The following is a 13525-nucleotide window of genomic DNA, read 5'->3' on the forward strand; positions in this document are numbered from 1 at the left end:
CAATTTATTTGAATACACTATATTGGTTATTGTTTTCAAAAATCTAATTGATAGATATGAAAATTTGAGTTGTTTAATTTAAAGTTCTAAAATATTAGATCAACTATTGAAAACGTAGGAAAAAAACTTTAAACCTTGAATAAGAGATTTGCTACATCCCTACTGTCATGCCCATAGTTTTAAACATATTTAAATTTCTTTACAAATTTTTGGACTTAGTGTATTTTTGTAATATATGATTTTAATTTTAATAGAACAAAAAAATAAAACTCAAATTTTATTAACAATAAAGTGCTTTATACTTTTTTGGAAGCATATATGTATAATTTAGTTATACATAGAAGAGTTTGACTAGGGGCATTTTTATATATACTCACTTTTGGGGCTATCATTAAAGCTATATTCGTATTGCACAAAATTTTGTAAAGTGTACCTGCTCGGATATGAAGTAGTTTAATCTTTTCAAAGCAACTTCAGAAATCAAATTAGAAGTTCTTCTATATCTCAAATGCAACTTTAAAAATTCAAATCTTAAGTAGTTCAATCTCTTTAATGCAACTTCAAAAATCAAATCTGCGATTTTTCTATCTATCAAATGTAACTTCAGAAATTCGAATCTTAAGTAGTTCAATCCGTTCAATGCAACTTCAGATTTCAAATCTTAAGTTCTTAAACATAAACTTGTTCTTCGAATTTCAATAATTCAATACACGATTCAACACCCATATTTACTCCAAATGAGCTCAAATTTGAAATATAACTTTTAAATTTTATAAAAGAACAAGCCTTGATCATCAAATTGTCAAAACAATAATAAATTCAACAAATCCATTTTGCAACATCGAAGAAGAAGAAAACCTAAGCACAAAGAAGAAGAAGAAGAAGAAGAAAGCAACATCGAAGAAGAAGAGAAAAATATATATGTCTTTTCACCAAAAAATGTGAATATACCTAAAGTTACCTATTTTTTAAAAGTGACTACAAATTTAATGGATGAGACAAAACTAAGTGTAATGACCCGATCGGTCGTTTTGCTTTCTAGAACTCTGTTCCCCTAAATAAGACTCTCCATATGTGCTTTTACTATTTATGACCTGCGGGGATGGTTAGTCCGGGATTTAGAAGGATTCGCATTGAAATTGGAACACTGGTTCCTTAAGGTTGCCTAAAAGGTTAAGTTTGACTTCGGTCAACGTTTTTAGTAAACGACCTTGCAAAAGAAATTTGAAGGTTCCAATAGATTCGTATGATGATTTTGGACTTGGACATATGTTTAGATCGGAGTTTGGATGACCCGGGAATGTTCCGGTGCCTAATAGTGAAAGTTGGCTCTTTGAAGATTTTTAAGTTCTTTAAATTTGGTTTGGAGTAGGTTTTGGTGATATAGAGGTCCAAATGGGATTCCGAGATTGAAAATAGTTCCGTATGGTGATTTAAGACTTGCACACAAAATTTGGTGTCATTTCGAGTAGTCTAAGTATGATTCGGCGCGCTCGGAGCGATTTAGAAACTTGAAGTTCATATCTTGATTCAATTTGGTTTTGAGGTGTAATTCTTGGTTTTGTTGTTGTTTTACGCATTTCGAGAGTTCAAACATGTCCATATTAAGTTTATAGACTGGTTGGGGTAGTTGGAAGGGGTCCCGAGGGGCTCAGGTATGTTTCGGACCTCCCGGAGCTAAGTTGAGGAAACCAGATTTTTCCAGTTCTAGTTTCCTTCTTCACGAACGCGGTAGGGCCATTGCATTCGCAAAGAATGATCTGGGGGCAGTGAGCAATTGCTCTTCGCGTTTGTGATCAGGCTCTAGCATTCGTGAAGCCCTATGATCCTAGGCCTACGCGTTCGCGAAGCCCCTCTCACGTTCACTTTAAGGAAAGGAGCCGAGGAGGGTCAGTGCACATTGCTCTTCGCGTTCGCGTAGGTGCATTCGCGATGCCCAGGCAGCTCAGGCCGTCACGATCGCAAGGTTGCCCTCGTGTTCGCGATGCAGGATTTTTCTGGCCATGAAATTTTGCCTTCACGAACGCGAGGCTTATTCCACGTTCGTGAATGAGGGGGATTCAGCTGGGCAGAACCTCAATTTTAAAAACGGGACTTAGGTCTTTTCCTCTAATTTTTCACACACGTGTGCAATTTTGGAGCTTCAAAAAGGGGGATTTCGACCTAGCTATTGAGGGTGAGTAATTTCTACCTATTGTGAGTTAAATACATAATTTATGGGAAGATTATAACATGTAAATTACTGAAAATCATGGGTTTAGGTGAAAACCTAGGTTTTTGATAAAAATGGGATTTAACCACCAAATTTGTTATGAAATTTAATAAAAATCATATATTTGAGTTCATGAGGTTATGGGTAACAACTTTCTTCAAAAAATTTCGAAATCCGGGCACGTGGGCCCTGGGGTGAATTTTAGGAATTTTTCAGTTAAGGTTGGGAAATTACTTTAATAGCTAGGATATGAACTTTTGAACGTGTATTGACTATTTTATATAACAATTGACTAGTTTCGAGTCGTTTGGAGAGAGTTGAATCACAATTTTTGGACCGTAAAGTAAGCTTTGGGACGAGGTAAGTCTCTTTTCTAATCTTGTAAAAGAGAATTAACCCCATAGGTGAATTTAATTAATATGTGCTTCTATTTGTGGAGGACTACGTACGTACGAGGTGACGAAAGTTAGTATGCAGCTACTAATTATGCTTATGTCCGGGTAGTGTTAGGTCTACACCATATTTTGTTGACACCATTATTTGATTATGCTTACCAATTGCCTTGAATAGAATTGAGATTGAGGATTTCTATATTTTAAAGTTCCTAGTTGAATTTCTTGTTTTGAAAAGATTTGAGGGATGTCATGATAACTTGAGGAATCTATGTTCAACCACGTCACAAGTATATTCCGCGAACGGGGTAAATTTTCACTACTCTCATAGGAGCGGGTCGTTCGCCTCGGTAGGTTAATAGATGCATCTAAGGATCATAGAGTTAGTTCACTGTAGGATTGCCTAGCGGCAACGTTGGGCGCCATCATGGCCTATAGGAGAAATTAGGTTGTGACAACATGGTATCAGAGCACTAGGTTCACGTAGGTCTCACAAGTTATGAGCAGACCTAATAGAGTCTTGTAGATCGGTGCGGAGACGTCTGTACTTATCTTCGAGAGGTTATAGGGTATTAGGAAACTACTCTTTCTTCATCTCCTATCGTGCAGTTGATGTTACACTAAATGTCTTTCTCTTATTCTCTCACAGATGGTAAGAATGCACACTGCGGATGTTCTAGACCTAGGAGGAGCTACTCCCCCTATTGGTAGAGGCCGGAGAGGGAACCTGCCCGAGGTAGGGGACGAGAACATCCCAGAGTTGCCCTAGCTATACCACCAACGGATCCAATAGAGGATTCCATTATTGAGGAGTAGGGTGAGGTGCCTGCAGCGAAGCCAGCCCCGATAGATTTCATGTCAGCACTGGGCTTTTAGGAGGTTATGAGATGTATGCTACGGTTCATGGATACTATGACCCAGGCTGATTTATTTCCAACAGAACCAACCACATCTCAGGCGGGAGGGGGAGCGCATACCCCTACTGCTGAGGCTCCGGGACATGCAGTTGCCGTATATCAGACCCCGGGTGCTCTACCCGTGGACAAAGCCCAGCCAGTTGTAGCAGCGGCACCTGAGCCTAGACCAGATGCGGCCAGCGAGCCGCAGAAGCTATCGAATAGATGAACCAGGCTTCACCCTCCTATCTTCGGAGGTGAGCGACATGAGGATCCCAGGACTTCATTGATAGGTAAAGTGATTAACTACACAATATGAGTATATTAGAGTCCCATGGGGTGGATTTCACTACTTTCCAGCTGGAGGGCAGGGCCCGTAGGTGGTGGTAGTCACATCTTCTCGGTAGACCAGCAGGTTCTCCTCCTATAACTTGGGATCAGTTTACACGCCTTTTATTGGATAGGTATATTCCACCCTCCTAGAGGGAAGATTTGCGGCTTCAGTTTGAGCAACTCCAATAGGGTCAGATGTCAATGACCGATTATTAGGCGAGATTCTCTAAGTTGTCTTGCTATGCACTTATGATACTTCCTACTGACACGGAGAGAGTACAGAGGTTTGTTGCGGGGTTGCACTCTGATATTCAGGCCACTATGAATAGAGAGGTGAGATAGGGACTTCTTACCAACTAGTAGTGGAGATAGCTCGGAGGATTGAGGGTTAACATCAGCGAGGTAGAGAGCAGATGCAGCGGGACTAGCAGTTCTGTTATTTTGGGGAGTTTAGAGGTGCCTCGGCTGGGGGCAGAGGTCAGTTCGTGAGGGGCCAGCCCAGAAGACCCACATATCCAACACTGCCACCTCCTCGTGGTGCCCCAGTATGACCTTATTTCAGTGCCATTCCAGAGAGTTCATACCGCCCACCAGCTATTCAGGGTTCTTCCAGTGGGTATTCAGGCCATCAGGGTCAGACTTCAGGGCAGCAGTCTATTGTACTAAGAGGTTATTACGAGTTTGAGGATCTGGGCCACATGAAGAGGTTTTGTTCCAGACTTCGGGGCAAGGCAGTACAGCATGGCCATTATTCCATGATTACAACATCAATTGTTTGACCACCCAGAGGCGGAGGGCAGGCGGGTAGGGGCCATCCTAGAGGTGGAGGCTAGGCAGGAGGAGGTCAGCCAGCTGTTGTTCAGTCAGGCGGAGGCTAGTCAGTCGGTGCTCCAGCTAGGTTCTATGCTTTTCCAGCCAGACCAGATGCAGTAGCCTCAGATGCCGTGATCATAGGTATTATTTCTATCTACGATAGAGATGCTTAGGTATTGTTTGATCCATGGTCTACCTATTCATATATGTCATCCCTATTTGCTCATTTCCTGGATGTTTCTCATGAGTCCTTGAGCACTCCTGTTTATGTGTCCACTCATGTAGGTGATTCTGTTGTTGTGGATCGGATTTACCGGTCCTGTGTGGTTATATTCTGTGGTTATGAGGCTAGAGTGGATCTTCTATTACTTTATATGATCAAATTTGAAGTTATCCTGGGCATGGATTAGTTATCTCCATACCACGCCATCCTTGATTTCCATGCCAAGGATGTCTAGATTGGAGTGGAGGGGTTCGTCTATCAGTGCATCTAGCAGGGTTATTTCTTTTCTGAAGGCTCGACACATGATCGAGAAGGGTTGTTTGGCTTATCTAGCTTATTTTAGGAATACTACTACATAGATTCCAGTGATTGATTCAATGTCATTAGCCCAGGAGTTCTCCGATGTGGTTCCTTCTAATCTTCCAGGCATGCCACCAGATCGTGATATCAATTTCTGTATTGACCTAGCTCCAGGTACCCAGCCTATATCTATCGCACCATACCATATGGCTCCGAAATAGTTAAAGGAGTTGAAGGAATAGCTTGAGGAGTGGCTAGCAAAGGGGTTCGTCAGACCAAGTGCGTCACCTTGGGGTACACCAGTGTTATTTGTGAAGAAGAAAGATGAGACTATGCGAATGTGCATTTATTACCGCCAATTGAACAAAGTTACCATTAAGAACATGTACCCGTTACCGTGGATTGATGATTTGTTTGACCAGTTGCAGGATGTCAGGGTGTTTTCTAAGATCAACTTGAGATCGGGGTACCATCAGTTGAAGATTCGGGATTTAGATGTTCCAAAGACTACTTTCCGGACTACATAAGGCCATTATGAGTTTCTAGTGATGTCTTTAGGCTTGGCTAATGCCCCAGCGGCATTTATGGATTTGATGAACAGAGGGTTCAGGCCATATTTATTCGTTCATCATTTTCTTCACTGATGACATTTTGATCTACTCGCGCAGCATGGAGGAGCACGAGCAACATTTGAGAATGGTGCTTCAGACCTTGCGGGAACAGAAGCTATATGCTAAGTTCTCCAAGTGTGAATTTTGGATAGATCCTGTAACATTCTTGGGGCATGTTGTATCACGCGAGGGTATTAAGGTGGTTCCCAAGAAGATTGAGGCAGTTCAGAGTTGGCCTCATCCCACTTCAGCAATTGAGATCATGAGCTTCTTAGGGTTAGTAGGTTATTATCGTCGGTTTGTGGAGGGCTTCTCATCTATTGCAGCACCTTTGACTAGATTGACTCAGAAGGGTGCTCTATTCCGATGGTCCGATGATTGCGAGGCAAGCTTTTAGAAGCTCAAGACAGCTTTGACTACTGCACTGGTTCTAGTGTTGCCTTCCGGTTCGGGGATGTATACTGTATATTGCGATGCTTCATGCGTTGGTTTGGGTTGTGTGTTGATGCAGCAGGGGCGAGTTATTGCATATGCTTCACATCAGTTGAAGCCCCATGAGAAGAAGTACCCTGTACACGATTGGAGTTGGTCGCGATTGTTCATGCTCTTAAGATCTGGATGCATTATCTTTATGGGGTGTCCTGTGAGGTTTACACTGATCATCATAGCTTGCATCATTTGTTCCAGCAAAGGGATCTCAATTTGAGGTAGCGTAAATAGCTTGAGTTACTGAAGGATTATAATATCACCATTCTTTATCATCCGGGCAAAGCAAATGTAGTTATGGATTCGTTGAGCAGAAAGGCAGAGAGTATGGGTAGCTTGGCATTCATTTCAGCAGAGGAAATGCCATTGGCCCTTGACATTCAGTCCTTGGCTAATAGACTTGTAAGGTTGGACATTTCAGAGCCTAGCCGAGTTCTTGCATGCGTCGTTGCCCAGTCTTCACTATTAGAGCAGATCAAGGCCCGACTGTTGGAGGATCCGCTCTTATTGGTTCTCAGAGAGACGGTACTACATAGTGGTTCCAAGGAGGTTACTATCGGCGAGGATGGTGTTCTACGACTCTAGGGTTGTCTATGTGTTCCTAATGTCTATGGCTTGAGGGAGAGGATTCTAGAGGAGGCATACAGTTCTCGGTATTCTATTCATCTATGTGCTACGAAGATGTATTGTGACCTGAGGCAACATTATTGGTGGCGACGGATAAAGAAAGACATAGTTGAGTATGTTGCAAGGTGTCTAAACTGCTAGCAGGTTAAGTATGAGCACCAGAAACCAGGTGGCCTACTCTAGCAGATGACTATACCTAAGTAGAAGTGGGATCACATTGCTATGGACTTCGTAGCTGGGTTACCGCGAACCTTGCTGAAGTTTGATGCAATTTGGGTCATTGTCAATAGATTAACCAAGTTGGCACACTTCGTTCCGATTGTGACCACGTAACTTCAGAGAGGTTGGCCCAGATTTACATTCAGGAGATAGTTCAGTTTCATGGTGTGCCTATTTCCATCATATCGGATAGAGGCCCTCAGTTCACTTCGCATTTCTAGAGAGTAGTACAGAGTGAGTTGGGGACCCGCGTAGAGCTCAGCACAAAATTTCATCCACAGACTGACAGGCAGTTGGAGCAGACAGTTCAGATCTTGGAGGACATGCTCAGAGCATATGTGATTGACTTTGGCGGGCAGTGAGATCGATTCTTGCCTTTGGCCGAGTTTGCTTACAATAACAATTATCAGTCCAACATTGAGATGGCTCCATTTGAGGCTTTATATGGTCGGCGATGTCGTTGTCCCATCGGGTGGTTTGAGCCCGGCGAGGATAAGTTATATGGTATGGATTTGGTGAAGGATGCCTTGGAAAAGGTAAAGTTGATTCAGGAGCGATTTCGCACAGCACAGTCCAGACAGAAGAGTTACGCAGATCAGAAGGTGCATGATGTGTCATTTATGGTGGGCGAGAAGGTTCTCTTGAAAGTCTCGCCGTGAAGGGGATCAAGAGGATTGGGAAGAAGGTCAAGTTGAGCCCGTGGTTTATAGGCCCGTTTGAGCTGTTGAGACGAGTTGAAGAGGTTGCTTATGAGTTTGCTTTGCCTCCCAGTATATCGAAAGTTCATCTGGTTTTCCACGTGTCTCTACTCCGGAGGTATCATGCCAACTTGTCACATGTGTTAGACTTCAGCATGATTCAGTTAGATGAGAGCCTGGGTTATGAGGAGGACCCAGTTGCCATTGTTGATAGGCAGATTCGCCAATTGAGATCCAAGAGGATTTTTGCGGTAAAAGTTCAATGGAGGGGCCAATCAGTCGAGGAGGCAACTTGGGAGTTCGAGGAGGACATGCGGAGCAGATATCCACACTTATTCAGCACTCTAGGTATGATTCTAGGCCCGTTCGAGGATGAATGTTTGTTTAAGAGGTGGAGAATGTAACGACCCGACCGGTCATTTCGCTTTCTAGAACCTCATTCCCCTAAATAAGATCCTAATGTACTTTTATTGTTTTATGACTTGTGGGGATGGTCCGGGATTTGGAAGGGTTCAGGTTGAAATCGGAACACTTGGTTTCTTAAGGTTGGCTAAAAGGCTAAGTTTGACTTCGGTGAATGTTTTGAGTAAACAACCTCGGAATTGGAATTTTACAGTTCTAATAGTTTCGTATGATGATTTCGGACTTGGGCGTATGTTCAGATCGGGTTTTGCATGACCCAGGAGGGTTTCGGTGCCTAATAGTGAAAGTTGGCTATTTGAAAGTTTTGAAGTTCTTTAAATTTGGTTTGGAGTAGGTTTTGGTGGTATCGAGGTCCAAATAAGATTCCGAGACCAAAAATAGTTCTGTATGGTGATTTAAGACTTGCACGCAAAATTTAGTGTCATTCTGAGTAGTCTAAGTATGATTCGGCGCGTTCGAAGCGATTTGGAAACTTGAAGTTCATATCTTGATTCAATTTGGTTTTGGTGTGTGATTCTTGGTTTTGTTGTTGTTTTACACATTTCAAGAGTTCGAACTGGTCTGTATTATATTTATAGACTTGTTGGGTAGTTGGACGGGGTCCCGAGGGGCTTAGGTGTGTTTTGGACCGCCCGGAGCTAAGTTGAGGAAACCAGATATTTTCTAGTTCTTGTTTCCTTCTTCGCGAACGCGGGAGGACCATCACGTTCGCGAAGAAGGATCTGGGGGAAGTGAGCAATTGCTCTTCGCGTTTGAGGTCAGGCTCTCATATTCGCAAAGCCTTGTGATCCTAGGCCTACGCATTCGCGAAGCCCCTCTCGCGTTCGCATAGAGGAAAGGGGTCTGGGAGGGTCAGTGCACATTGCCCTTCGCGTTCGTGTAGGTGCAGTCGCGTTCGTGATCGCGAGGCTGCCCTCGCGTTTGCGATGCAGGGATTTTTCTAGCCATGAAATTTTGCCTTCGGGAACACGAGGCTTCTTTCGCGTTCGCCAAGGGGGGGATTCAGCTGGGCAGAACCTCGATTTTAAAAATGGGACTTAGGTCTTTTCCTCTCATTTTTCACACACTTGGGCGATTTTGAAGCTTCAAAAAGGGGGGATTTCGACCTAGCTATTGAGGGTGAGTAATTTCTACTTATATGAGTTAAATACTTAGTTTATGGGAAGATTATAACATGTAAATTAGTAAAAATCATGGGTTTAGGTGAAAATCTAGGTTTTTGATAAAAATGGGATTTAACTTCGAAATTTGTTATGGAATTTTCTAAAAATCGTATATTTGAGTTCATGAGGTTATGGGCAATAACTTTCTTCAAAACTTTCTTAAATCCGGGCACGTGGGCCCCGGGGTAACTTTTAGGAATTCTTCAATTAGGGTTGGGAAATCATTTTAATAGCTAGGATATGAACTTTTGAATGTGTATTGACTATTTTATATAACAATTGACTAGTTTCGAGTCGTTTGGCACTGAGTTAAGAGTTGAAGCACTATTTTTGAACCGGAAAGTAAGCTTTGGGACGAGGTAAGTCTCTTTTCTAACCTTTTAAGAGGGAATTAACCCCATATGTGAATTTAATTAATATGTGCTTCTATTTGTAGGGGGCTACGTACACGCGGGATGACGAGAGTCCATAGGTAGCTACTAATTATACTTATGTCCGGACAGTTTTAGGTCTACACCATGTTTTGTTGACACCGTTATTTGATTATGCTTACCAATTGTTTTGAATAGAGTTGAGATTGAGGATTTCTATATTTTAAAAGTTCCTAGTTGAATTTCTTGTTTTGGAACGAATTGAGGGATATCATGATAACTTGAGAAATTTATGTTCAATCGCGTCGCAAGTATATTTCGCGAGCGGGGTAAATTTCTACTACTCTCATGGGAGCGGGCCATTCGCCTCGGCAGGTTACTAGATACATCTATGATTCATGCTGTTTGAACGTCACCAGTGCACACGGTATATGTACATGTATTTTTGTATCGGATCGTACGTCCTCGGCATAATTCGTGCGTAATAATACTGGAAGCCCAATTATATTTGATATTGGTTCATTGGCTTGAGAGGTAAATGGTTAAATGAGGGAAATTGATTTGGTACTTGCTATTAATACCCAATTTTTCCCCAAAATATTTTAAAATTGCATATATACATTCAAAATCATGCATTAATAGCAATTGGTATTTTTCCACAATTTTCCTATATTTTTATTAATTTATCCAGCATTTTATTTCCAATAAATAATTACAGAATTGCATCACAATTAATTTCAAAAGCATTTCTTGATTTAATGTATTATTTATGGTCTTATTTGAATCAAATTATTTCATAATTGGCCAAATTGGCATCTTTTGGCTATATATGATTTTATACTATTTTAGACTGGAAATTAATCATTTGTATTTTTAAATAAATAGGTAATCATTTTTAACTATTTTCTATGCATGAAAGTCATTTTGTACAATTATCAACTATTTCTATAAATTGTTTTATTTAATTTAATTGGGTATTTAACAAATAGCCCCATTTTATTTCAATTTTAGCCTAATTAAACCAGCCCCAAAACCCCAATTAAATCAGCCCAATACCCCAGGCCCAAACCTAAATTCTACCCTACCCAAGTCTGCCCAGATCGTGGTCGTTGATCATTTTTTATCAACGGTCCAGGTTGATTCCTTCCTAATTTAACCTAATAGACTCCCCCCCACCAAACCCTCATTTTCCTCTCTTCACTCCGCCGTTACACTCTCTCATTCTCTCTCAAGCTCTTTGCATAACCACGGCTCCTACTCGCCAGCCGTTGGCTCGCCGGCATCAATGGTGGTTCCACCACCACCCCTAGCCTCCATTCTTCCCCCACACACCGGATTCTTGTTATCTCGAAGGTCCTCAAGGGACCAGTTGCTGCTCACTCACACCTATGGCCTGATTCTCACCGTTCTCAGGCCACCTTGGCCCGTCCGAGTAAGATCTTTCTACTTTTCGGCAAGATCTATAGCTTCTAAACCGGAATCTCTCCATCTCTGGGTTATCTCTCTTTGAAACCCTAACTCATCTCTTGACTCTTCCGATCTACCATAGATCTGAATATATTTTGAGTTATTTTTGCTATTTTCCATGATAAACTCTCTAACTTTTCAAAACGCCTCTTCGTCTTCAAAACTAGGGTTTCTTAACCCCCTTTTCAAAATGACTTTTTCTTTGATTTTCAGTATTATTCTATAGTTTTTACTATGTTTAAACGGTTTATTTAAGTTTTTCTTTTATCTGATTCATCATGTTGAAAACCCTTAATTTTGGCTTTAGTCTTGGATTCTGAGTTCGTCTTTACTGTTTGTTCATTCGATTTGTCTGTATATTTGATTCTCATGAATATGATGTGATTAATTAGAGTATTTTTATGATTTTCATCCTAGTAATATCTTATTAAGGTTTCCGATTTGGTTCTTCCTGTTTGTACTTCGTTTATTGGTTTATTCATGGAAGTCTATACTGTTTCCCTTAATATTAGTACTATTTTTCTATTCTTGAATCCTTGATTTACTGTGTTGATACTCTTATACCGATTTCCGGCTATTTTTCCTATTTTTCATAACCCTTAAATTATGTTTTACCTTATTGTGTGGTTGACTGTATTATTAATTGATTTCTATTGTTACTTCCTTAATTAGACCGTATCTATCCCTAATTACATTTTCTGTACCTATGTTGTTGGAATTCTTTCCTTATCTGTTACCTACTTTCTACCGTTGGTAAATTACTCCCTTAATTAAGGGATACTTGGCCGATTTTCGTTCTTAATTGATTTTGTAGTTCTATAATTGCTGAACAATTGATTCTTGCCTTATCTTACCTAGCTTTAAAATTATTATATATACTCTCTTCTCTTTTCATTACACACACGAATACATTGGTTCAAAACTCTCTCTCTCTCACACTCAAAGCTTTCTGCCCTCTTTTTGTGATTACTTACTACTGTTCTAAGTTAGCCGACTGTAAGCCAAGGCTAACTATTGTGCTCTTCTATTCTTCGCTTTGTGTTTACTGTCTCTTACTGGTATGTTCTGATTTCAATTCAAGTCCCAAAACCAATATGTTTCTTTTACTGCTTAAATTTATCATGTTTCTGATTTGTTTCTAACTATGGTTATGTTGTTCAATGTGTAATTGACATGTTTACATTATTGCTCCATCTAGCATTTTAGTCTAGTACTCTTAGGGTATCTCAGAACATGTTCTACTTCCCTGGTAGTCTGTTTCAGTATGACTCTACCCTGTTTTGAATACTTGTCTACTTGTTATCTACTTTGCAAACTGATTTGTCACTTTAAATGTCTGATTCTATGATTGTTTCTGAAATCCATACTGTGTTGGTATCACTAGCTATTCCCTAATCCCCATAAACCCCCACAAGGACTGCTATAATCCTGCAACTATGTGTTTACCTATATGACCTATGTGTCCCCAAATCCCTTTACCCCTATTTGTGGTTGCTGAACCTGCCTTGGTTCTATATTCTCTGGCTGTGTATAAACCTGTTTTGGAGTGCTGTGTTTGGACTGTTGCTTATTACTCTACTCTCTTTTCAAAACTGTCTCTATTGTCTTTTTACAAAACTATTTCAAACAAGTCCCTTTTTCAAACTGTTTCCCTGCTTAAATCTTTTCAAGCACCTTCACATCTACTCTTTTGTTTTAAGTTCTGCCCCTCTAATGTGTGACTACTTAGGGATTCCTATGAGATCCCTCTGAACTCTGATACATTAGAGCTAGCCCTTCTACACTGCACTTACTCAACTATGACTATGAAATCTGGGTATGAGCACTGCCTGTGATCCCTTGAGGTCCTTAGGAAACTCTGACATACCCAGATTATGTGAAAGGCTGTGAGGAAATCAGGCATTGGAAACTTTGGAAATTTGGGCCTATTTGTAGGCTCCCTATAGAGTAACTTCTTATTTTTTCTTATCTACTTATGTAATTCATTCGATATTGGCCTGTAATAATTTGTAAATGAACATTGGGGTTGGATAGTGAAAATGAGAGGCTAGCTATGCATGTTATAGACATCAAAGGGGTAGAAACCATGCTTTAGGTTTATATTTCCTATATGCGCCATAAAATCCATGTTCAAAGCATATCATGCATTAGAAACCATGCTCTTAGGTCTCATGTATACTGTTTCAGCATCTCATTTTTGACATTCCTATCACTAAGAAATTCTGTTCTAGGATAAAGGGCATTAAAACAAAGATTGCTACTCTTGCACACTTGACAGCATGCTCTACAAT

The sequence above is a fragment of the Nicotiana tabacum genome, chromosome 3 (genome assembly GCF_000715075.1).
Source record: "Nicotiana tabacum cultivar K326 chromosome 3, ASM71507v2, whole genome shotgun sequence".
In the NCBI taxonomy this organism is placed as follows: Eukaryota; Viridiplantae; Streptophyta; class Magnoliopsida; order Solanales; family Solanaceae; genus Nicotiana; species Nicotiana tabacum.